The sequence below is a fragment of the Symphalangus syndactylus genome, chromosome 2 (assembly GCF_028878055.3).
Source record: "Symphalangus syndactylus isolate Jambi chromosome 2, NHGRI_mSymSyn1-v2.1_pri, whole genome shotgun sequence".
In the NCBI taxonomy this organism is placed as follows: Eukaryota; Metazoa; Chordata; class Mammalia; order Primates; family Hylobatidae; genus Symphalangus; species Symphalangus syndactylus.
Window position 1 is genome coordinate 19,962,129 of NC_072424.2, and position 25,700 is coordinate 19,987,828.

A 25,700-nucleotide genomic window follows, 5' to 3' on the forward strand; every position below is an offset into this window, starting at 1 on the left:
AAATAATAGCTTGTCATGACAAGGGAATCTGCAGAACACAAAGGTGGTGAAATCTCAGTGACTCATGTTCTTAACACATTGCTTCATGCTCCCAGCCAACAGACTCATTTCTGTGGGCTTTGAATTTAGGTCTGGGCCTTCCTCCCCTAAGGCAATGGCATCACAGCCATTCCCAAAAGGACCAAATATAGGGTCATCAGCACAGGGCAAATACCCTGTGAAGTTGCATATGAACCTTAATTCCCAAACTCAGGTAAACTAAGACCCCATGAAACGAGAGTCTTTTAAGGTGGTCGACCCAAGCAAAGCTGCATTGTGAGAATGATTACGATCACAGGCTTTGGTGTCAGACCAAGTGGGGTTGACACTTGTTTGGCTACTTACTAACCATGTGACCTTGGGCGGTTTACTTAACTAATCTCTGCCTTAGTTTTCTCATCTGTAAAGGAGCAAAATCATATGTATTTGTGGGGTTTTATGAATAATCATAGGCGATGATGAGTCAAAAGTGCCTCGACCGGGCCCAGCAGCCAGGAGCTGGGCTGGTTGCTGGTACAGACGCTGTGGCTGTGACTACACTTCCAGGAGGGCTGTGACCCAGGGTCTGGATGTGCAGAGCAGATAAGGCAGGAAAGCCAGGTGAGGATGAGAGGAAAAGAGGAATAGGGCACTTCTGAGAGAGGGAACAGCAAAGCAAAAGCATGGATAAATATGAGGTGTTGGGTGCAAGGGACTGGAAGAACTCCTTGTAGAAGATCATTTTCAAGGAATTTTCAAGATCTCAGGGTTTAGAGTTAGAAGCCTCCCTGTATTCTCCATCCTCTTCACAACTCCTGGTTAAATCCAGGCCCAGGTGGAATGTTGAGATAGCCTGGTCTAGATTGGTTGATGAGCCATTCGGCCTTGTGCATTTTGTGCAGGGCTGCCATCCGTTTTTATGTCATGAGATGAGATGTCAACAGATATTGTGTTTTTTATGGCAAGTTGCCAATGATGCTAAAAGGTAATCACAGGCTATAAATCCACTCAAGTCACACCAGCAAGGGTTTTTTATGCATCTACTATGTGCTTAGCACTGTGCCTTAGACTACAGTGAATAGATTAATTTATCTATGCTTCTTTTATTGTTATTTATTTATTTATTTATTTTGAGACAGGGTCTCACTCCAACGCCCAGGCTGGAGTGCTGTGGCGCAATCTCGGCTCACTGCAACCTCCGCCTTCTGGGTTTAAGTGATTCTCGTGCCTCAGCCTCCCAAGTAGCTGAGATTACAGGCACCCATCACCATGCCCAGCTACTTTTTATATTTTTAGTAGAGACGGGGTTTCACCATGTTGGACAGGCTGGTCTCGAACTCCTGACCTCAAATGATCCTCCCGCCTTGGCCTCCCAAAGTCTTGGGATTACAGGCATGAGCCACCACGCCCAGCCTATCTGTGCTTCTCTTAGATCAAGCTTGGACTAAACAGCTTCTATGTTTTTCGGTATTTTTTTCTAGTTCTAAACTAAGAGAATGTCCTTAAGGAGCTTAGAAGTGTGCTGAGAGGATACTTTTTTTTTTTTTGAGACAGTCTTTCTCTGTTCCCCAGGCTGGAGTGCAGTGGCACGATCTCGGCTCACTGCAAGCTCCGCCTCCCGGGTTCACGCCATTCTCCTGCCTCAGCCTCCCGAGTAGCTGGGACTACAGGCACCCGCCAACACGCCCGGCTAATTTTTTGTATTTTTAGTAGAGACGGGGTTTCACCGTGTTAGCCAGGATGGTCTCGATCTCCTGACCTCGTGATCCGCCTGCCTCGGCCTCCCAAAGTGCTGGGATTACAGGCTTGAGCCACCGCGCCCGGCCTGAGAGGATACTTTTACTATAAGAAATATTATAAACAAAATATAACCAAGTACATGTGTTTTACTAGCAATCAGCTTAATTCTGAGTTCATAATAATAGCCACTAAGTGGAGGTCAGCAAGCCTTGTAGTGCGCCTCTTAGTATCTAGTATGGGGAAATCACTTCATATTTGGGGCTGCAGAGAATGCAGCCCCAAATCAAACCTTAAATCACACACAACTTTGCAGTGTAAGAGTTAACTGTGGGGGAGAGAACATTCGATGTGATGCCATGTTCCCTCTGAGAGTCTGAGCCCAGCATTTGTGCGACACAAAGTTATTAAAGGTGAGATTTTCTATTTCAGGTCTGATGGGAAGATTCTATGTTTGGTGACTGTAATCACAGATAGATTGAGATGGTTTGTTCCTATTCAGCTGCTTATGAACAAGCACAATTAGAAGTTGACAGCAAACACGCTTCACAAAAATTATCACATTTAGTGTGATTCCCATAATAAAAACAGGAGTGAGCTCAGGAGTCTTTTCAATTTACACAAAGAGCCCTGGGGTCTCTCAACAGTCACTGCCAATCCAATGTTTCTGAGTAAACTTTATTAGGAAAACAGATTGAAAACTCCTGAGGTTTAGTTAAATCTTGGTTTAGAACACAGACACATACACACAACAGACACACACACACACACACGGATGAACTCACAACTTATTATTCTCTCTTTCTTTAGCCGAAGCATCCACGTAAGCAGTACACAGACATGGAAAGAAATAAGAGGCATGGAGTGGTCCTACAGCCACCACATTCCATGTGGTGTGCTAAGTATTGAAGGCACTTCCTAGACATAGAGGATATTGTGACTGTAAGCCACAGCTGCCTGCCAGCCTCATTATTATTTGCAATACCCACTTGTGTACTATTTTAAGAGGTCTTTTATATATGCTGTCTGATTTAATCCTCATAAAAATCCTGAGAGAGGTTGATAGAGAAAGTATTTTCTATCTTGGTTTCTAGGGAAGAACAGGTGTTCAGAGGGGAGAACATTAACTCAACCCCAAATCACCCTGCTCTTAGGGGCTGGAGCAAGCCTTGAATCCTGGGACGGATCCTGCCTGAATTTTCATGCCCTTGTTTCTTTAGGCATCAGGGAGGCAAGAAATAAACACATAAATTACTTATTCATTTAAAAAATATTCATTGAGCACTTATGCTGTGATCGCTCCATGCTAGGCATCATGTATGCAGTGGGGTGTTTATTATTACTATTTTGTCTCCTCAGTATTTGGGAAACTATCCCTCACTCATTATTCCATAATATTCCTGTTCCTTCTACTTGATTTGGTCAAGGCTGACTCCACCCTCCTGTGGTAAGGGAGGACTGTGTCCCTGACTAGCCAATTAGAATTCTCCGTGCATGCATAGACTCTTGTGATTGGTTCAGGCGTGAGCGTGTGACTTCAAATGGTTCAATCAGAGTCAGCCCTTGAACTTTTCACCAGAGATTTGAGTGACATCATTTACTTCTTTCTCTGGAACTGTAGCGGATCACATTGTCTCCATAGGGGGAAAACGTATGTTACATTGGAGCAAAGAAAAAGCAAGCAGAGCTGAGAGACAAAGAGTACAAGAGTCCTGACAGCTTCATCTGAACTCTGAATCTAGCACTTTGGATTTCCCAGTCACCTGAGGCAATAGAGGCTCTTTTTAAAAAATTTAATATAATTTGAATTACTCAAGAAAGGAATAAGATAGATAGGACTTTTCTATTGAATAGAGACAAAACAGACAATAAACCAGTAAATGAATATATATGTATCAAATTTCAAAGTGTGATATGTGTTATAAAGGTGAAACTCAAGGACAAAAGGTTTGACTGAGACAAAAATGCTATGGTCAAAAGAGGGAACTTTAAGTGTGGTCCAGCAGGGATGGGAATTATTTATTAGAGCATGTATTAGTTTGTTTTCACACTGCTAATAAAGACATACCTGAAACTGGGAATGAAAAGAGGTTTAATTGGACTTACAGTTCCACATAGCTGGGGAGGCCTCAGAATCATGGCGGGAGGCGAAAGGCACTTCTTACATGGCAGCAGCAAGAGACAAATGAGAAAGAAGCAAAAGATGAAACCTCTGATAAACCCATCAGATCTCGTGAGACTTATTCACTATCACGAGAACAGCATGGAAAACACCGGCCCACATGATTCAATTACCTCCTCCTGGGTCCCTCCCACAACACGTGGGAATTCTGGGAGATACAATTCAAGTTGAGATTTGGGTGGGGGCACGGCCAAACCATATCAGAGCTGATGCCACTTATGTTGGATTTTGAGTAATAGAAACAGTAATAGTGACAATGATCTTGATTGACAATAACAAGGACTGTGACAGCTAATATTTATTGACTCAGTGTATGTTACATGCTATCTTAAATTATTTAATTTCCATAAAACTGATGGGGTAGGAATTATTATGTCTGTGTTTTACTGATGAGAAAATGAGTTCAAGAACCATGAAGTCACTTGCCCAAGGGCCATAGCTGGTAAACTGCATAGCCAGGCTTGAACCAAAAAGTGGCTCCAAAACCCATGCTCTTTAATTTTTAGGGTGTGTTGCCAGCAAAGAGGGGAATCGTGTTTCGGATGGGAGTTACGATCCAGAAATTTTCCTTAGGAGAAACAAAAGGGAAAATCTGGGAGTGTCCTGGGGCTTACCTCAACGCTATTGTTTAATATCTTAGTTGACACAAAGCATTTATCGACTCCTGGCACAAGCCCGGCACTGGGAGACAGAAGTGCACAAGACTCAGCTCCTGCCCACAGGTTCTCAGCCTTCACCATCTGGAGATAACACAAACAATTGAACACACGTGCAGCCCGGGGCTGAACAGAAGTTTAATTTCCCATTGCTCCATATGCAGTCTTCCCCTCCACTTTCTTCTCCTCTTCACCACCCCTTATTTCTCATTTCTTACATCTTATTTCTTTCCTGACTGGAGCTAAGTTGGAAATGGAACCTGTCGTGGTATACAATTAGACAGTAAATCCCCTTGGCTTATGTGCCACTCGATCCTTCACCTGCGATTTTGCTTTCTGTGAGTTACTATGTGTGAATTACATACGCGCTGGATGTGAAAATCCAGCCCGATCAAATGCAGACCTTTCCCTGCTCACTGCCCCACCCCCTTTGCTCCCTTGCTTTTATTCATTGCTGTCCTCCCCTCTCCCCCCAGGTTTGACAAAAGCAGATTCTTCAAAATTATCCTTCTGGGACTGTCTATTTCATTTTGAACTTGATGCAAAATTACTATTTTTGACAGTTGAACTTTTCAGCATGCTTGATAAAAATATTTTAATATCCTGTTACCTGAGCTGAGGGAGAGATAAAGTTTTATACCAGACACCTACAATGGCAAAGGAATATGTTTTCTGGTGACTGATTTAAAAGTACAGTAATAGCAAAATTGTTAATGAGCTAACCATGCTTGGTAGGGCGAAGGTCAACAGGGAAAGCAAACCCTGTAACTCAGCCAGCGCTCTGGGACTCACATGAACAAGGAAATGCTGCCTGTAGGACAGTGCAATAGTTTCACCCCAAGTACATTCCCAAGAGGCTAGAACAAAAAAAAGAATCGGTTGCCATTAAAGATGTCTCCTGACTTACCCCAAGGCATGGAAGGCAGGTGGGAAGATGTGAGAGCAGCCAGGGTGACAAGAAAAGAAGGCTCATGAGCGCTGGTGTGTGGGACGAGATGGAATGAGAATTTTTGTCATTGAGGAAGTGTGGTAGGGGTCATCTGGGTAGAAGAATAGATATCAAAATATTGGAATAACCTCAAGTCCATATGCTCAGCAAACCAGAAAGAGATGGGGTGGCAGGCCTGGGAAGGGAGTAATGGTGGCAGAGCTGAGTCCCTCAGGAACCAGAACTGACCCAAGTGGCCTCAGAAGTATCTAGAGTAGCCCTGGCTGATAGAATTTTCTGGAATGATGGAAATTTTCTCTTTACACCAATTTGGTAGCCACTAGCTATAGTGGTTACTGAGCACTTGGAATGTAGATAGTATGTCTGAAGAACTGAGTTTTTAGCTTTATTTAATCTTAATTAATTGACCTTTAAATGTAGTAACTTTACATGCCCAGTGGTTACTGTATTGGCAGCACAGCTCTGAATCCTGGGAACCTGAGAAGCAGTGCTTGATGCTGGCTCAAGCCTCCACCACAGATGGAGCCTGGCTTCTTACAGGTGTCTTTCTGTCTTGTCAACTGCTGTCTTCACCTTCTACTCTGTGATTCTCTTTTTCCACCTTAAGTTCCTGCTCCCTCCTACTTTCCGTACCTTCCTGATTCTGACTTATGTGGACTAATAGTATAATTGCTGCATGACTAGAAACTTAGCAGCTAAAAATAACACATTTATCTCACAATTTCCATGAGTCAGGAGTCTTGTGGGCCAGGCTTAACCATGCCATGTGCTGTAGGGTCTCACAAAGCTGCAGTCAAAGTGTCATCTGTGACTGGTCTCATCTGAGGTTCAGCTGGGGAAGGGTCTCCTTCCTGGCTTGTGTGCTTGTTAGAAGGAGCTGGTTCCTTGCAGGCTACTGGGCAGAGAACCTCAGTTCTTGTTGGCTGTTGGCCACCCTCAGCTACTTGTCCCATGGGCCTTCCCAACAGGGCTGCTTGCTTCTTTAAAGTCAGCAAGAAAGTCTCCTCCCAAGATGCGCAGTGCAGTCTTGCACAACCTAATCACAACTCTGTAATCACATACGTGTAACCCCACAGATTCCATCACCTTTGATCAAAACAAAGTCACCCATCCTGCCCATGCTTAATGGGAGGGGACTACACAGAGGCATGGACACTAGGAGGCAGGGTGTGTGTGGGGGTTCTTGAGGTTGGTCCTCCACACCAACATTTCCAGCCTATAGGCTCACACCCCCATTGACACTGAGGATACCAACATTCAGGTATTTCTGTGTTCAAATTCCAGAAAGAAAAATAATTGACCCTGGCCAGGTGCGGTGGCTCACACCTGTAATCCCAGCACTTTGGGAGGCCGAGGGGGGTGGATCACAAGGTCAGGAGATCGAGACCATCCTGGCTAACATGGTGAAACCCCGTCCCTACTAAAAAAATACAAAAAAGTAGCCGGGTGTGGTGGTTGGCACCTGTAGTCCCAGCTACTCAGGAGACTGAGGCAGGAGAATGGCGTGAACCCGGGAGGCGGAGTTTGCTTTGAGCCGAGATCATGTCGCTACACTCCAGCCTGGGCGACAGAGTGAGACTCCGTCTCAAAAAATTAAAAAATAAAATAAAAAAAAAAGAAAAATAATTGACCCAGCTACTCCTTTGCACTTGGCTACTTCATACATCCTGACCTTGGGTCATGTGGGCCACCTCTCTGGGTTGATCAGCCTCAGCCAGGGATGGGCCACATGGTGCAGCATGGCTGGGTCACGCAGTGACTGGCTCCCTTGCACACAGACGCAAATGGGGTCAGGCCCAGCAATGTTGGTCTGTGGTAAGGTCCTGCCCTGCACACATAGAAGGCATAAGAAATTCTACTCCCAACTCCTGGAATATGCAAAGAAATTTTCTTTATTCTCCTTCCCTTGCTCATAGTCTTTATCAGAGGCCCCCAGAGAAGAGGAGAGCTAGAAGGAAGGAGCCCTTTGAAACAGGATCCAGTTACATTTTAGACAAATTGAAGGAAATGTTACTTCACAGAGTAGAAAGTAACCTTACTGAATGCTTCGTTCCAAAAGCAAAGAAAGCTAGGAATATAAATGGATTAAAAAATATAAATGACATGGTCAAATTATGTCTATGAAAATAATTCAAATGATTAGCAGTATGGGAACAGTTAAACAAATTATGGTAAATTAACATCATTGAATGTTATACAGCTCTTAAGAATGATTATTTGAAAACCAAAACAATGGAAAAGTAATTTTGATCCAAAGCTGTAAGAAAAAAATTCCTTAAAATACGAACACTTAAATATGAAAAGATTACAACTTTGTAAAATTATATAGGCATGGAATGGAACATAGAAAATGTTTGATTAGGAGAGTATGAGTAATTTTTTCTTTGAAAGTTCTTTATTATTATTATAAAGCTTATTATGCAAAGAACATAAAAAGTAAAAACAAATGACTGAAAATAACAGCTTAGATTGTTTGACTGGCTTGCTGCATAGCTGACCCTATGATAAATGCTTTCTATGCTTTCACCAGGGTGGTCCTGGCTATTATCTTTAATTTGCAGATGAGGAAACCAAGGCTCTAAGAGTTCAAATAACTTGCTCAACCAGATAGAGGGCTGTGAACCCAGGATGTCTGGCTCTTACTCTAGGGTTCTTTCAGTCAATTTTAGGCACTGTAGGCAAAGTACATGGGGCCTGCAAGCTCCACAATGACTTGAGGAAAATTGGAAACCTAAAAAACAAACAAAAATCCCCACAATGCATTCAGTTCAAAGTCAACCTTGATAAATGTAGGATGAGATGCCCATAGAATGTGACATTACATTAACTGTATTATCAAGTTTAGGATTAGCAACAATTAAAGTTTCTCATTTTGCAAGAATTCCTGATTGCTTATGGTGATTTTTGCAAAATCATGGCCAAGCATAAGCCAAATGGGTTTGTTTTAGACAAATAATCTCACGAGTAACCCTACAAAAATCATCCCAAATATTTTTGTAGCACAAATAGTCTACAAAGTGGGTGCAATTAAAATATTTGATGTGGTATGGGATCTAAAGACTATAGAAGTCTTCAAATAGCCCTACCCAGAACTCATCAATTTCAGCTGCTATCTATTCTACCTCTTTCCTGCGAAGAGAAGATGTTGTACCTCAGTAGGGCACAGGCCTTTGGGGCAGTGGCGAGAAAGCAAGAAAGAGAGCAGGGGTGAGGGGAGAGGCAGACAGGGGAACAGGGGGCTGCGGGCTCAGCCATGGGACAGTGGACTCCATGGATCATGAAGTTGACCCTGTATGGTCTAATATTTGAGTTCCTAATCTTATATTCTTGTGAGGATGTATGCTCTGTGTGTGTGTATATGTGTGTACACACACAGGTACACCCACCCATGCATGTATGACATATAGGTGTGTTGTGCAGTGGCTGCGTTTGTGGTAGAAACACTCAGGTTGGTATGATGCCCTTACCTTTCTGTAACATTACAACTTTATAGGTCCATGTTTTTCAACAGGTTGCAAACCTAAACTGTAGCCATCTCCAGAACCAATCCCATGCTTAGGGCCAACTGAATTGTGGAATGTTTTAAAATAATGAGGTAGCAGTTGTTAAATAGTGAGCTCAGGCAGCTTTCCTAAGGTGAGTATTTACTAAGTTACAGGAGTTTCTTTATTCTTTTCAGGTTTTCATACCCATTTAAAATCAAGTTTTAACCTAGGCTGTGCTCTGTATGGAAGTCAATCTCCGGGAAATTTAGGGGTCCATGCCACCAGCACCCTCAGTTTTGGGGGCATTGATCAGGTCAATTATGATGTTTCCTGAAGCAAGTGAACCAGAATGTTTTGAATGTTTAGTTGCTTGAAATTTCATTATTGGCTTTCCTGTCCTCCCTCCATCCTGCCCCCAGATCTCTTCTCTATCAAAAGATCCTTCTCAATTTACAGATGGATTTTAAATATAACCTTTCATTAAGTTACTAAAGACAAATTTATGACGGGAGGCCTCTGTACACCAACTGAGGCAATTATGAGATAGGAGGCTAAGATAATATTTTGGGGCTGGAACCTCTTACATTTGTGGCCTTGCAAACTCATTTTTGATGACATCCTTTAAATAACATTTAAGGCCTTTTTTCCTCCATCCTGACCAAGCACTGGAATCTCATTGTGATCACCATGGGCCTCATGTTACTTGATCGGTGTAATGTAGCATAATTACTGGCCCATTGCACTTCATTACACCACTGTAATTGGTGGTGGGTCAGTGTTTCAGCTACAGCTGCTATGAAAATTGAGCTGACATGGATACTGTGATAGGAATGATTGTATAGGGGCCCCCATGCAAATGACAGAAATTAGCATCCTGTCAATGGGTTCTGAAATGCAATATTCAACTCAGCCCAGGACACCTGCTTTGGGTCTCTCATTTTCTCTCAGATACAATGTGATGATCATGACATAAATGAATCTTTCCACTTGTGTTGTGCCTCATAAAAGGTCACTGAAATGCCAAAGAATGTTAAATACCACGGAAATGTTTGGAGAATAACATTCCTTAGCATATCATCTAATTGTTTCTAATGGTCAGTTTCACCCGTGCAGCTGACACCCTGCATCAGTCTAGATCCAGTCTGTAGATAGCTTTTATAACATTTGCACATTATAAAGCAATGATAAATGGTCCAGAGTTGTAAAAAGGCTATGAGACAATCATATAATTTATCATTCAAAATAAGACACTTTTGAGAGTAAAAGGGAACAATGTTAATAATTACACTGGGTCAAGGGACATAGACCCGGACTGTTCCTGGCTAAATGGAAGAGATAGGAGCCAAGGCATAAGGAACAGCTATGATCTTTGTTCTCTATCCTTCTGCTTGCAGCCAATGCTAGCATCATCTGAAGATGACAAAGGTCATGAGCTGGGCCCTTCCCCCACAAATCAGGTGAAATGCATTCCACTGGCCCTCTTAGTCCAGAAGGAGATGTTAACACAGGCCTGGAGCTTCTGAGAGGAATCTAAGACAAATATAGAGGTTAGGAGTTGTCCCTGCATATCCTATATATGTACGTATTTATGGGAAAGCCTCACCTTGGAGAATACCATTATGGAAACCATGGGCAGAAGAGGGGGAATATAGAAGCGGGACAAGGAGAGTCTACAGGGAGCAGGAGGAGAACTAGGAGAATACAGTGTCCTCTGGAGTGAGAGAAGGACTGACAGACATCTGGCAATGGAAGGTGTGGCAGCCAGTCTCCCAGACAGCTCCCACTGGTCCTGCCCATTAGTATCTATACCCTGTGTGGTCACATCAACAGGGCTGAGCTGGTATATTAGTCTGTTTTCATGCTGCTCATAAAGACATATCTGAGACCGGGCAATTTACAAAAGAAAGAGGTTTAATGGACTTACAGTTCCATGTGGCTGGGGAGGCCTCACAACCATGAAAGGCACATCTCACATGGTGGCAAAAAAGAGAAGAGAGCTTGTGCAGGGAAACTCCCCCTTATAAAACTGTCAGATCTCATGAGACTTATTAACTGTCATGAGAACAGCATGGGAAAGACCTGCCCCATGATTCAGTTACCTCCCACTGGGTCCCTCCCACAACACATGGGAATTCAAGATGAGATTTGGGTGGGGACAGAGCCAAATCATATCATTCCACCCCTGGCCCCTCCCAAATCTCATGTCCTCACATTTCAAAACCAATCATGTCTTCCCAGCAGTCCCCCAAAGTCTTAACTCATTTCAGCATTAACTTAAAAGTCCACAGTCCAAAGTCTCATCTTAGACAAGGCAAGTCCCTTCCGCCTATAAACCTATAAAATCAAATGTAAGTTACTTCCTAGATATAATGGGGGTACAGGTATGGGGTAAATACAGCCATTCCAAATGGATAAATTGGCAAAAACAAAGGGGCTATGGGCCCCAGGCAAGTCCGAAATCCAGTGGGGCAGTCAAATCTTAAAGCTCCAAGATGATCTTTGACTCCATGTCTCACATCCAGGTCACACTGATGCAAGAGGTGGGTTCCTATGGTCTTGGGTAGCTCTGCCCCTATGACTTTGCAGGGCACGGCCTTCCTCCTGGCTGCTTTCATGGGCTGGCATTGGGTGTCTGCAGCTTTTCCAGGTGCACAGTGCAAGCTGTCAGTGGATCTACCATTCTGGGGTGGAGGGTGGTGGCCCTCTTCTCACAGCTCCATTAGGCAGTGTCCCAGTAGGGACTCTGTGTGGGGGCTCTGACCCCACATTTTCCTTCTGAGCTGCCCTAGCAGAGGTTTTTCATGAGGGCCCCTCCCCTGCAGCAAAGTTCTGCCTGGGCATCCAGGTGTTTCCATATATCCTCTGAAATCTAAGCGGAGGTTCCCAAACCTCAATTCTTGGCTTTTGTGCACTCACAGGCTCAACATCACATGGAAGTGCTAAGGCTTGGAAGTTGCACCCACTGAAGCCATGGCCTGAGCTCTATTTTGGCCCCTTTCAGCCATGGCTGGAGCAGCTAGGTTGCAGGACACCAAGTCCCTAGGTTGCACACAGCATGGGGACCCTGGGCCCAGTCTACGTGTGAAACCGTGTTTTCCTCCTAGGCCTCCAAGCCTGTGATGGGAGGGGCTGCTGTGAAGACCCCTGACATGCCCTGGGGACATTTTCTCCATTGTCTTGGAGATTAACATTCAGCTCCTTGTTACATATGCAAATTTCTGCAGCCAGCTTGAATTTCTCCTCAGAAAATGGGATTTTCATTTCTATTGCATTGTTAGGCTACAAAATTTCCAAACTTTTATGATCTACTTCCCTTATAAAACTGGCTTCCTTTAACAGCACCCAAGTCACCTCTTGATGCTGCTTAGAAATTTCTTTCACCAGATACCCTAAATCATCACTCTCAAGTTCAAAGTTTCACAAATCTCTAGGGCAGGGGCAAAATGCTGCCAGTCTCTTTGCTAAAACATAACAAGAGTCACCTTTGCTCCAGTTCCCAACAAGTTCCTCATTTCCTTCTGAGACCACCTCAGCCTGGACTTTATTGTCCATATCGCTATCAGCATTTTGGGCAAAGCCATTCAACAAGTGTCTAGGGAGTTCCAAACTTTCCCACATTTTCCTGTCTTCTTCTGAGCCCTGCAAACTGTTCCAAACTTCTCCCTGTTACCCAGTTCCAAAGTCACTTCCACATTTTCGGGTATCTTTTCTGCAGCACCCTGCTTCTGGTACCAATTTACTGTACTCATCGTTTTCACAGTGCTGCTAAAGACATACCTGAGACTGGAAAATTTACAAACGAAAGAGGTTTAATGGACTTACAGTTCCACATGGCTGGGGAGGCCTCACAATCATGGCAGAAGGTGAAAGGCATGTCTCACATGGCAGCAGACAAGAGAAGAGAGTTTGTAGAGGGAATCTCCCCCTTATAAAACTGTGAGATATTGTGAGTCTTATTCACTATCACGAGGATAGCATGGGAAAGACCTGCCCCCATGATTCAGTTACCTCCCACTGGGCCCCTCCCATGACACATGGGAATTCAAGATGAGATTTGGGTTGGGACACAGCCAAACCGTATCAGCTGAGTAATCAATAGGACATTGAGGAAATGATAGAGTGTGCCTTTTGAAGCTAGGTTATGAATGACATTGTGGCTTCCACTGTGCTCTCCCTTTGCTGACTCATGCTGGGGGAAGATGGCAGCCACGACAGGAAGACACTCAAGCAGCCCAATGGAGAGGGCCATGTAGTGAGGACCTGAGGCCTCCCGCCAAAAACTATGGGAGTGAGCCATCTTGGAAATAACACGGTTAACAAAGAATATATTCCTTTTAGGCTTCCCACAAGAAATGGCCACTAGCTTTTCAAGGGAAGTGATACTATCAGATGTGACAAAAAATATGATTTAAGGCACTATATGCAAAACCCTGCCTTATTACTTTATGGCTACACTTTTTGTTTTCCAGGGAAATAGTCTGAGTCTCTTATCATTGCATTTTTATTATAGGTAAAATTTTGTGACATAGGGTAACCCACATAAAATGGATCCATAATACTTTTTCTAAGTGGGCCAACTTACAGTACAGGCCACTTGGAATTGCTGGATTGTGTCCAAATGGCATAATCATTTTTCTGAAAGATAACTACACTGTCATCTGAATGCCTCTGATTGAAAAAAAAAGAAAATGGAGATGTGGCCACATGGCCCTGCTGGAGTTTACTGACATTTACTTCCTTGTGAAACTCAAACTGCATGTGGCATTTGCAGGGTGAGCTGAGTTTTCTCTGTTAGTTTCATCCAGACCCAGACCCTCCTTTGCCCTGTGCTTCCCCAACTAAATCACATCCCTTGATATGCTCTAAGTCATAAATTAGTAAAGAACCAACCAACTGCCCTATCTGGAGAAGCATGTTTAATCTTTCATGGCCAGCTCCAAGAAGGATGCCCTTTGAATGACTGTCTTTCTTTTTTTCCCCCATGACCCTCAAGAGCTGACCAAGACAAATGCTGTCTTGATTTTGTCAGGTAATTTTTTAAAAAAATATTTGAGCTCACAAAGTGAGGAAGGAAGAAAGTCAACATCTAAGGTTGCCATGAACAGCTGTAGAGACTGTGCACTTCACAAGGCATGCAGCAAAGAAGGGGAGAGAGGCTGAAATTCAGACCACTTGCCCAAATGTGGGCTCTGGCCTGGTGGAGGACAGGTGATATGGGAGGGGGTCAGGAAAGTGCTGGGTGGAGAAGAGCAGGGTCCCTGGCAAAGGCCCCACCCTCAAGCCTGAAGACCCGCTGCCCTAAATGAGGACAGGCATTTCTGTTTTTGCACCCAAAAAGTTGCCTTTTGGCCTGCCACGCCCCCATGTTGCCTCCATATAAACCCAAGACCTTATGGGCACACAAGCAGCTGAATATTGAGACCAACAGACCAGTGGACCAGCAGGCCAGCGACAGCAGAACAACGTGGCAGAGAAAGACAGAAGAGGAGAGATGTCTGGATACTGAGGGGAGTTCAGCTGGCGGTGGTCGGAGAAGAGCCTGGCCACTGGGTGGCCCGACTCCAAGGAAAGACCACCTTCCAACTCCGTCCCCACTTCAGGCTTGCTGAGAGTCACGTCCATCACTCAATAAAACCTTGCACTCATCCTTTGAGCCTGCATTTGGTCTGGTTCTTTTGGGGCACTGGGCAAGAGCTCAGGATACAGAAGGCTGTCACACTGGCCCCCTCTGCCCTTGCGATAAGGCAGAGGGTCCCTTGAGCTGATTAACACACAAGCCATCTGCAGATGGCAAATTTGAAAGAGCTTGGTAACATATGCCCACTTGGGCTTTGAGAGTCGCAGACAGCCACCCCTAGATGCTGCCGTCGGGAGGGAGTCCAAAAGTGCTTGCACTGGCCTCTGTACCTGCCTGTCTGCATGCTCCCCTTAGGGGTTTGAGCTGCAGGCTGACCAAGCAGGCGAGCCACACCCCTACTGCACGTCCTGCGAGGGGAATCAAGGAACTCTCCCATTTCACAGGGACCATTTTCTGATTCACACAAAGGGCCCTGTCTCAGCCAACACTGTTCCTGCCAACATTGTTTCTTTCCTTCGTCTCGTCTTTTTCTTCCCTTCTCTTTTCACTTTAACAAAAAAACTACGTAAAATCTCCTGTAATTTGTTTTCCTCCACGAGGAAAGGTTAATTCTTGTATCCGTAACTCATTTGCAGGAAATTAGACACAGGAGCAGTTGGACACTCAAGATAATTTGAAAAGCCCGTTTGAGGCTCTTTTCCTTCAGGTTCAGTTAAATAGGCTCTTTCCCCATCCTGAATTCCTGATGGGGCTCAATGTCCTGAGGAGGGGTTGGATGGGGGTGTCTAGGGGAAACGAGACTGGGCTGGGGTATAGAACTGACTGGACTGTTCCCCAAAATTCCCTGGTCTTCCCCTCCTCAAACACTTCCTTCCAAGGTTTTCATCAAGCTTTTCAATGTTTGTATCGGCCCAAGATGATGGGCCTTTCTTTGTATCCATACAGAATCCCTACCTTTGGTTTATCTCTCACAACAGAGTCAGAGGACTGAAATCCACAGATAATTCAGAAACACCTGATGAAGGCAAGTTTCAATCTTCTCTTCCTTCTAAATCTTTTAGCCAGCGAGAGCACGAGTGATTGAAATGACAGATTCAAGTTTTGTCCTGGACTCTTCCCATCTCCGGGAATGGTGAGCTCCAAGGACTTATTTATAAAGGCTGTTGGATTTTGTTGTCTTCCTGGCACTATGTTTTCTTCTACTAAGGGCAGTGTTGTGTAGAATGATCTGGAGTCAATTCCTGGCTCTGCCACTCTAGGCTGGGTGAACTTGGGACAATTATTTCATCTCAAAAAGACACAGCTTCCTCTTTTGCAGGATGGGTTTATGGCAAAGAGAGATCATGGAGTCAAATAATAGGTAAATAATATGTATGTGTATGTGTGCATGTGTGTGTGTGAGTGTGTGAGAATGAGTGTGTGACTGTGTGGTGTGTGTGACCGTTAGTGTGTGACTGCGTGTGTGTGTGAATGAGTGTGTGTGAATGTGTGCGTGTGTGTGGTGTGTGTGAGTGCATGTGTGTATGGGAGTGTGTTAGTGTGTGTGTGAGATTGTGTGTGTATGAGAACGAGTGTGTGTGAGAGTGTGTGTGAGTGCGGTATGTGAATGTGTGTGTGTGGTGTGAGTGTGTGTGCTTGTGGTGTGTGTGTGTTGTGTAAGTATGTGTGTGTGAGAGTACAAGTGTGTGTGTGAGAGTGTGTGTGGTGTGTATGAGTTGTGTGTGTGAGTGTGTGTGTGAGACTGTGTGTGTGTCCCTTATTTGTTCTGTTTACCTAAGGAAACCTGATGCCTGCAGTGATTAAATACCCACTAAACCCAGATCTTTCATCCTCAAAATAGGATTTCCCACCTCAAAGAAAGAGGATTTTTAACATAGGACTTAAGGCCAACCGAGGGGCTTGCTGAGAAGAACCAATACACAATGGCATGCGCTTTGCAGAATACCTTCCTCTTGACCCTGTGATTACACACTGTGTGCCCTGGTCCTCTCACCTGTGAAGTATGCAGGATGACAAGATGATCTCTAGGTGCCCCTTAGCTCACACATGCAATGAGCCTGTCAACTTTTTATTTGTTTTAAGTATCATCATTATTCAAAATCACAAAATTATCACTGATTACATTGCTAATAAAAATAGGTACTGTTTAATTGCTTATTATGTGCTAAGCACTGTGGTATGTTCTTAGCAACCATTGTCTGATTTGATCCTCACAACATCCAAATGAGGTAGGACTATTACCCTCATTTTGCAAAGGATTGGAAACATTAAGTGGCTACACTGTGATCACCTGCTGGAGATGGGTAGTGCTGGGATGGGCACCTGGTTCTGCCTCACTCATAAGTCTGATCCTAACCCTCTGCAGTACTTCACAGGACAGAATAGTAAACCCCAAGCCCCATGCCACATGTCCTCATTGCATTTATTTAGTCAGCTTCTCCACCGTTTTCCTGTTGTGAGCGGTGCTACACTGGGCGTGGGAAGTGCCTTCATGAAGTTCTTATTGTCTTGTACAACAGGATGTAGTAGCAATGATGGACTACTTTAGTCTTTAAGCTAGTATCTAATGTTGTGCTGCCCTCAAAACATACTTTGCAGATTAACCTTACTAGTTTTTCATCTCTTTTCTAAACTTACTAGTGGGGAAATTACTCTTAAAAGTGTCCAAGGAACTAAAGCTAAATGACGCATGTCCTACGACTCAGCAATCCACACCTGTGTGTATGACACTGGAAATAAGCGCTTATGTCCACCGAAAGACATACACAAGGATGTTCACAGAGGCTTTCTTAAGAGCCCAAATCTTGAAATGACCGAAATGTCATTGACAATAAGAACTTGTGTAGAGTTATACGATAGAATACTAGATAGCAGTGAAAATGAACATATAGCAACATGCAGCAACAAGAAAGTGTCTCATAGGTTTAGTATCAAGCAAAAGAAGACAGATGCTAAGAGTACATACCACGTGACTCTACTTATGTGTAGGTCAAAAACAGGTCAAGCTAATGTATGATAATAAAAGCCAAAATGGTGGTTATTGACTGGGAAGGGCTATCAGAGATTTCCAGGTGCTGTGCATGTTCTGTATCTCTATCTGGGTGGTGGTTACACAAATATATGTATATTGTAAAAATCTATCACTTAAGATTTGTGTACTTTAGGTAGGACAGAGTTCAATAAAACAGAAAGAAAACCAGCATTGGAGGACACGTAGTTGTTGGGAACTGATGTTGGCCCTTGCTAGTTGACTCAAGATCTCTGCTGTTGCCCCCTTCCAGAAACTCCTCCAAGATTGTTCTGAAATCAGTCCTGACCCAGTGGGTGAACTTGATCCACCAGAAATGCATGGAATTCGTTGCACTGCTAGAGATTCTGTGTCTGGGGTGAGCCTCATGTCATATTTTGTTGTAAGCAGATTTCCAGCGGGTTTGTAGCTTTGTCTCAGTCCTGGCCCACTGCTGGGGACGCTGATGCCATGCCTTTCTCCTGCCAGCATCTTCATCCCCAGGTGCTTGAATTCCATTTTCACACCTCCAGTCATGGGGTATAGGATGGACTGATCTTCCAGAACTGTGTTAGCATGACCTGCCTATGAGAATCCCCATTATTGGAGCCACTCTCTTGGGTGGACCACACCCCTTCCCCCATAGATTACTGACAGACCCCTCTGGGGCCATGTATTGGACTTCTGGATCCCAGAGCAGCGCCCCTACAGGTGGGTCAGTTCACCTACTGACTGGGTCCACCTACCCCACTGGGTCATGTTGGCCAGCCCCAATCATGAGGCACATTACCCCTCCTACCAACCCAGATGGGGACAATGAACCCCCTCTCAGCTGCTGCATTTCTGATATGCACCTATTAGACAGAATATTAAAGAAAACACAGGTGTCTGGAAACACCACCAAACCTCAGTGCACAATGAAACATATATTAACACTTTCTTTTGTGCTCTTTCTTGTGGCATTTCTTTGGAGAGGAAATGCTATTTTGCAACTACCCATTAACCATTAATGTCTTGAGGCACAGTGGGAAAAGGAGAAAGGAGAAAAGATAAAGGGATAATGCCTGTGATACAGGCAACCCAAAAGGTTCACCATGATGTGAATTATTTCAAACATGTTCGATCTATTTCTATAATTTTGTTATTCATGAGACATACAGGGAATGAGAGAGCAAAGTAAACACAGCCACTTACGCGATAGATGGAGCACACAAAGAGAAACTCAGCCACAAAATGCAGCAAAAGAGCAGAGCATCATAGGCAGAAAAATTACATCTGGATTATTCTACTTAAATAGAAGAAACATAAATCGCACAGAGGGGCTGGGAGCAATGTGCATTGGAGTGAAAATGAACAGACAGCCCGGATTGCCCTCTCCCTTCCTCATGAGCCAAATCCTTTGCTCCCTGTGTGATTCGGCAGAAGTCCCAGGAGCCAGTCATGGTCCCAATTCTCCCGCCTAGTCCTGCTCAGTCCTGTCCAGTTCAGCCCAGTCCACTGTGGTCTTGTCCCTCTCTGCGGTCTCTAAGTCATCACTGACAATATTCTCTCCTTGCTGTTAGGCCTTCCTATTTATTTCATTGGTTATGTTTGAATATGCCTTTGTTTTATCTTCTCTCTCAGACGAAAGCTTCTCCAAGGCCCATGTGTCCTACTGGTCTTTGTACCTTTTTCCGTGTCTTCGGCAAAATCCTTTAAATACAGCAGGTCCATGATATGTCTATACACTCAGATATACCCATGTGTTTGCTGGTTGATTCATTTCAAATGCACGTTAAATTTTCTCTGCAATTTGGACTGTGATCAGAAATTTGGCGTGCACAGCACTTTTCGGGGGGCAGATGGTAAATTACCATGGAACCACCAAATACAGGATCCTATTGGGACAAACAAATCCATTTATTGCAGCTGTTTCTCTTAAAATACCTCCAACTGATTGATAAAAAATGCGACAAGTTCAAGCATTTTAAATAGTAAATTGTTTAGTCCAGATTTCTCCAACTAAGTATTTTCAGAGAATCACTGAGATGTGAGAACTGATGCCTATGTTATTATACTGAGTAAGAACATCACAAAATCAGTGACCTGTGTACTCTCTCAATGATTCTTTTCTAATGTCTCAATCTCCTTTGAATAAGAAATAGCAGAAAGGCTGAACTATATGTACATCGTATTCTACCTGAGTTCTAAAATCATTGTAAATCAAAAATATCTCATTTTTTCCCAGCCTTACAAATGTTGAAGTTGCATTCATCCACTTTTCAACCTGGATAGTCACTGTGACCTGGGAGGAAATGGTCCCTCATGTTTGTTAAGTTCCAAGTATGAGTCACACACTGTGTACCTCTCCCATGTATGAGGCAGTGACTATAGAACCCTTCTGTGTCTGCGTTTCCACATCCACGAGGATATTGAACCAACATCAAAATGTGGTCATGATAATTAATTTGGTTAGTATGTGTAATATGTAGCCTTAGTTGAATGACTGGCACATAATAAGCACTACATAAGTATTTGTTGAAGAAATAAAGATGAAATAAATCTAATTCTCACAACAGTGCTTTGTGGTAAGGATTTGCAAAAAGTCCATCTACCAAAAATAGCTAAAAACCAACTGATTCATTTGTTTTTATCCTTAGGTTTACAAACAAAGGATATTACCAGGCAATCTTCTCTTACCCTTGGTGGCAGTTATTTTATACAGACTAGCAGTCTCAACATTATTTGTTTTGAATAAATAAATATAATTATACCCATGCTTGAGGCCACAAGATGCATTTCCTCGATACCAAGAGTGAAAAGATACATGGCCATATTTTCTTGTAACATGACTAAGTCAGTTTCACACTTGGCAAAAGAGAAGCCTAGCAGAATGGGAAAATGTCTTAATATATTAATTGTGTATGACTGAGTTTCATACAGTTTAAAATTTTCTGAGAGGCCTTAATAACAAGAACCTATAATGACTTAAGGCAAACAATGACACACTTGAATTTTATTCTATGTTTTATGTTTTATTTATTATTATTATTTTTTTACTTTAAGTTCTGGGATACGTGTGCAGAATTGCAGGTTTGTTACATGGTTATATATGTGCCATGGTGGTTTGCTGCACCTATCAACCCGTCATCTAGGTTTTAAGCCCTGCATGCATTACGTATTTGTCCTAATGCTCTCCCTCCCCTTGCCCCCACCCCCAAAAAGGCCCCAGTGTGTGTTGTTTCCCTCCCTGTATCCATGTGTTCTCATTGTTCAACTCCCACTTATAAGTGAGAACATGTGGTGTTTGGTTTTCTGTTCCTGTGTTAGCTTAATGAGAATGATGGCTTCCAGCTTCATCCATGCCCCTGCAAAGGACAAGATCTCATTCCTTTTTGTGGCTGCATAGTATTCCATGGTTTATATATGCCACATTTTCTTTATCCAGTCCATCACTGATGGGCATTTGGGTTGGTTCCAAGCCTTTGCTATTGTAAATAGTGCTGCAATAAACATACGTGTGCATGTGTTTTTATAGTAGAATGATTTATAATCCTTTGGGGATATACCCAGTAATGGGATAGCTGGGTCAGATGGTGTTTCTGGTTCTAGATCCTTGAAGAATCGCCACACCTTCTTCCACAATGGCTGAACTAGTTTACACTCCCACCAACAGTGTACAGTAACACTTCAGTATCTGATTGTCACTAGAAATGACCATTTGCTGTGTGTAGATTTTCAAACAACTAAATCTTGGTCCTTTAATCACAAAAGCTTTAAACATTTTAAGCTTTTTTAAAAAACGATGGGGATATAAAACCATTCACTATCTTATTAAGCATAGTCTGAGTAACACCATACTTGAGAATATAAAAAATGCTGAACGTGTTAACTTTTTTTGTATGTAAAGCAAAGGCCAACATTTGCTTCACCAAAGAGTATCACAGTAATGTGTTCAGAGATTTTAAGACATTAAAGGCTTCTGTGCCTCCCATCCTGAATGGCCCCACTGTTGATGACATTAAATATTATGTCAGGGTTTTATATTTTTATTAGTTCATAGAGCACTGTAGGACTATTGGGCTTCACTTCACCAACTATTGAAAACAATTAGAAATAGTTTCTGAGGCTAAGGATAAAAAGGTAGATCAAGCAGGTGCTATACGAGTATATACTTATAACCATCTACTCAGCAATATGAGTAATTGTTATTGGTGCTTAAAGGAAGGGGAAGAAGGAAGAGAGAAGAAAGGAAAAGGAGGAGAGGCACAGGGCATCCAGGAACTTTTTTCTTTTGCACTTGAGATTGGTATAAAATGGAGGCTGAGCATGTGCAAGGGCTAGGAGGGCACATTAGTCCATTTTCACACTGCTGATAAAGACATACCCAAGACTGGGTAATTTATAAAGAAAAAGAGGTTCTGCATGGCTGGGCAGGCCTCACAATCATGGCGGAAGGCAAAAGGCACATCTTACATGGTGGCAGGCAAGAGAGACTGAGAATCAAGCAAAAGGGGTTTCGCCTTATAAGACCATCAGATCTTGTGAGACTTATTCACTACCACGAGAACAGTATGGGGGAAACTGCTTCTGTTTCAATTATATCCCCCCAGGTCCCTCCCACAACATGGGGGAATTATGGGAGCTACAATTCAAAATGAGATTTGGGTGGGGACACAGCCAAACCATATCAGAGGGTGTGATGGATCCAATGTAGCGTTTCTGGAGAGACTGGAGCCGGAGGGGACACCGCAGCATAGTCTCAGTTTTGGGGACTATTCTGGCTGCTGGGGGTGCTCACATGGAGAACCCTCTCAGATGACACCACACACATCAGGAACATGAAGTTATCTTGCACCTCCATCATGAGGCGAGCCCAAGCTATTTGAAACATTTCAGATGTTTTCACAAAAAGAGTAGTCTTTTCCAGAAAAGTCAAATTCTGCCAATATTTATAATACAATTGCTCACCAAAACTATTTATTGGTCAGGCTGAATTTTGAAAGATAAGAACAGCAATGCCTTTGGATTAGAAAAGACACAAAAATAATGGATAAAGGGCAAAGGGCCCTAAATATTATAAGAAAAATTCTGAGCAACTAACCTTGCTGTGCCCAGTTCACAGCGTTTACTGAGCAGCACCAACCTGATCAGTAAGACCTGATCGTTGCTCAGAGATGCTTGGCCACATGTCTTTTTTGTGTCATATATTTGTCCCTGGCTTTTCCTAGGCCTTGGAACTGAGCTTGCCAATTTAGGAGCCCACAGGCATTGCAGGTGCCTGGGAAGGTGTCTTGCATTGAGTAACATCTTCAGACAGCTCTTGGAAAGAAGTGTATGTATACAGAGTTGATTCTAACGTATAATTTTGTTGGCATTGTGATTGTTATTATTGTGGTTTGTCCTTGTGCCTGATCTAATAACCTCCCCGCACCCTCCCTGAGAGCTCATCTCAGCAGGAGGCAACTGTGGGTGAGAGTCAGCCTGAAGTCTTCTCATCCCTTCCAGAAGGAGGCAGGATAGTTTCATAAGACAAGATGTCGCCACATCTACTCCAGGCATATTAGAGCTCCGGTGGCCATATTAGGGCTTCGTGGTAAAGAAACTGCCAGGTATTGACATTCAATGAACTCTTCTAGTAATGCCAACAGCTGACATGTGCTGAGCATTTGTTGGTAGCAGGCACTACTCTGAGCAGCATGTGCATTCTTTCATTGAGTTTTCCAGTAACTCTGCGGCACTCGTGTTGCCTGAATCAAGGATCTAGACCAAGGAAACAGCTGGCTTGGGGTCCTAGAGTGAGTTAGTGGTAAGGCCCTGGGCTGCCCTCTTACCAGAGTTATAGAACATCATTACCATGTCAATCAGGAAGTGAGTTGTGTCTCAAAATTCAACTAGTCCAAGGTAGCACTGAGAACCGAGCTGAAAGCTAAAATTACCCGGGATGAGGGGAGGGATGGTACACAGAGCAAACTGAACCTCTTAAGGACAGGCGCGTTGTGTGAAAACTATGTGCTAAGTTAAAGGAGCCAGTCACAAAAGACCACATATTGTCTGATTCCATTTATATGAAATGTTCAGACCCCGCAAATGCAGAGAAACAGGAAGTTGATTAATGGTTGCCACGGGCTGGGGGAGGGCGTTGGGGGAAAATGGGAGTGACTGCTGGGGGGTAAGATTTCTTTTTGGGGTTTTAAAAATGTTCTAGAATTGATTCTTGTGATGGTTGTTCAACTCCGTGAATATTCTAAAAGCCATTGAAGTATACACTTTAATTGGGCAAATTGAATGGTATGTGAGTTACATCTTAATACTGTTAAGATATATTAATAATAACAAACCCTGAAGTTTTGAGTCTGGGCCCAGATAATTCAGGGCAAGAAAGAGGCAGCTTGAGAGATCTCGGGCACACGTGGGATTCATAAAATTCCGTTATTAGAGGAAGAAATGGCTGATTAATTACATTTATATAAATAATTCATGTTGGGCATAAAAAATTTAAAACACCCATGATCTTGATGCTTCGAAATAACCATTGTTAATATTTTAGGGCTTATCCTTGAGAATTTTTGTCTATGCATATGTAAGTTACCTATATAGAGAAACTGGATCCTACTGTGTCTGCCGTAATTTGCTCTTCTCACTAAGCAGTGCTCTATCGCAGGGGTTCTCAAAGTGTGATGCATGGACCATCAGCATCACCATTACCTGGGCATCTCTTAGAAATGCACATTCTAGAGCCCCATCTCAGGGTTACTAAATCAGAAATTTAGTTGGGGTGGGGCCAGCGATCTTGTTTTAAGACGCTCTCCGTGTTATCACTGATGTACACTAAAGTTTGAGAAACAAGATTCTCCTATACCTGTGTTTGCATTTGAATACATGTAGGCCTTTGCCATAATTTTTGACTGATATTCCAGTTTTTTGCTATTATAAATAATGCTGCAAAGATCATCCTTATACTATCCATGTGCATCTGCTTAATTATTTCCTCAGATATATCCCAGAAGTGTATTTACTGGGTCCAAGTCTCAGGCTTTAGACACTTCCAAATTTCCCTCTAAAAGACCATCTTAACTTACATTGCTACCTGCAATATATGAGAATGCCTATGTGTTGCTTCACATTTTTGCCAATTCTGGCCATAATTTTTAAAAATATGTAATAATAAAAGAAGTAAGTAGGAGGGACCATAATGTTTAGCTTTTATTTCTTCGGTTACTCGTGATCTTGAACATTTGTATGTGGTTATTTACTATGTTTCTTCACTTATGAGTATTTTGTTCATGTCCTTTATCACAATTTTTATTGGATTTTCCATATGTATATTTCTCGTAGAATTTAATATATCTTTAAGTTGTAAGGATACCAACTCTTTGAATAACATGTATATTGAAAATATGTTCCCTGGACTATTTGCCTTTTAACTTTGTGGTTTCTTTTCTCATTTAGGAGTTTACATTTTATAAATTTTGCTTTGGTGCCATTCTTAAAAAGCAATTCCCATAAAATGTTACATAAATACTTCTATATTTTTTGTTAGCATTTTTATATTAATTTTTTTAATGCACATGAAATTTATGTTGACATAATTTGTCGGAGTTTTTTTTTTCCTAGATTCTTTATCGAATAGTTTTAGCTTTCCTGCTTGATTTGAAATTTCAGGTGGGGATGGTAGCTATATCAAAATTTCTTATATGCTTGGGTCTGCTTCTGAATTTCCTAGTCTATTTAATTAATCTGTCTTTTTTGGACTCAGTTTTAATTATCAGAGTTTTAATATATTTTAAGAGTTGGGAAGGCAAATGCCCTCTTGTTAGTCTTCCTTTTTCTCCCATTTTCTCTGATTATTCTCACACATACAGTCTTCAAATAAACTCTAGTCAAGTTTGAAAAAATATATTGGAATCTTAATTGAGATTACATTCAATTCACAGCATGATTTGTCAGTATTAACATATTTAAATACCAGATCTTCTCATCATAGAACATGATATATATATATTTTTACAATCATTCAAATATCTCTTTGTATTCCTGAGTAGTTTTGTGGTTCTTATGTAGGTTTTAGTCATTTATTGAGAAGTTCGTGTCTAGACATTAACTTTT